The sequence below is a fragment of the Mustelus asterias genome, chromosome 11 (assembly GCF_964213995.1).
Source record: "Mustelus asterias chromosome 11, sMusAst1.hap1.1, whole genome shotgun sequence".
Lineage (NCBI taxonomy): Eukaryota > Metazoa > Chordata > Chondrichthyes > Carcharhiniformes > Triakidae > Mustelus > Mustelus asterias.
Genome location: NC_135811.1, coordinates 102244847 through 102246509, shown reverse-complemented (window position 1 = coordinate 102246509; position 1663 = coordinate 102244847). Strand labels below are relative to the sequence as shown.

Below are 1663 nucleotides of genomic sequence, written 5' to 3'. Positions count from 1 at the left end.
CGCATTTGTCTAAATTAAACTCCATCTGCCATTCGTCAGCCCACTGGCCAAATTCATCAAGGTCCGGTTGCAATTGGAGATAACTTTCTTCACTGTCCACACCAATCTTGGTGTCATCTGCAAACTTACTAACCATGCCCCCTATATTCTCATCCAAATCATTAATATAAATGACAAATAACAGTGGGCCCAGCACTGATCCCTGAGGCACACCGCTGGTCACAGGACTCCAGTTTGAAAAACAATTCTCGACAACCACCCTCTGTCTTCTGCCAAGAAGCCAATTTTGTATCCATTTAGATACCTCACCCTCAATCCCGTGAGATTTAACTTTATGCAACAACCTACCATACGGTACCTTGTCAAAGGTCTTGCTAAAGTCCATGTAGACAACATCAACTGCACTGCCCTCATCTACCTTCTTGGTTACCCCTTCAAAATACTCAATTAAATTTGTGATACATGATTTTCCACTCACAAAGCCATGCTGACTGTCCCTAATCAGTCCTTGCATCTCTAAATGCCTGTAGATCCTGTCTCTCAAAATACCTTCCAACAATTTACCCACCACAGGTGTGAGGCTCACTGGCCTGTAGTTCCCAGGCTTTTCCCTGCAGCCCTTTTTAAACAAAGGCACAACATTTGCCACTCTCCAATCTTCAGGCACCTCACCCGTGACTATCGATGATTCAAATATCTCGGCTAGGGGACCCGTAATTTCCTCCCTAGCCTCCCACAATGTCCTGGAATTCACTTCATCAGGTCCTGGGGATTTATCTACCTTGATGCGCTTTAAGACTTCCAGCACCTCCTTCTCTGTAATATGTACACTCCTCAAAACATCACTATTTATTTCCCCAAGTTCCCTAGCATCCATGCTTTTCTCAACAGTAAATACTGATGAGAAATATTCATTTAGGATCTCACCCATCTCTTGTGGATCCGCACATAGATGACCTTGTTGATCCTTAAGAGGCCCTACTCTCTCCCCAGTTACTCTTTTGCCCTTTATGTATTTGTAGAAGCTCTTTGGATTCTCCTTTGCCTTATCTGCCAAAACAATTTCGTGTCCCCTTTTTGCTCTCCTGATTTCTCTTTTAACTGTACTCCTACACCCCCTAAACTTTTCAAGAGATTCACTTGATCCCAGCTGCCTCTGCATGTCATCTGTCTCTTTCTTCTTCTTGACCAGGGCCTCAATATCCCGAGTCATCCAGGGTTCCCGACTTCTGCCAGCCTTGTCCTTCACTCTAAGAGGAATGTGTTTACCCTGAACCCTGGTTAACACACTTTTGAAAGCCTCCCACTTACCAGACGTCCCTTTGCCTTCCCACAGACTCCGCCAATTAACTTCTGAAAGTTCCTGCCTGATACCATCTAAAGGGTTCTAAAGGGTTGTCCATTTACTCTGAGACTTAACAGCAACAACAACTTGCATTTATGTAGCATTGCTTCTCGGCCTCTTGGCTAAGATCAAGCGCCAGATCAAGTCCAAGATGGGGTGCTAAGCCTCAGCTTGCCAGCTTGGATCTTGTTTGTCTTTCTCGTGGGGACCTTGAATTGGATTTTGAATTTGATTTTTGGAGCAAACAAGGAATGGATTGGGTTTGCCCAGTTCATTCTGAATATTGACTTTGAAACTTTAAGGATTGATTTTTAAAAA

At 44.0% G+C, this 1663-nt stretch overlaps 1 pseudogene; it reads left to right on the top strand.

Annotated features, from left to right (window-relative positions):
• Positions 1-1447: 1447 nt before the first annotated feature.
• Positions 1448-1663, top strand: LOC144501022 (U2 spliceosomal RNA; annotated as a pseudogene).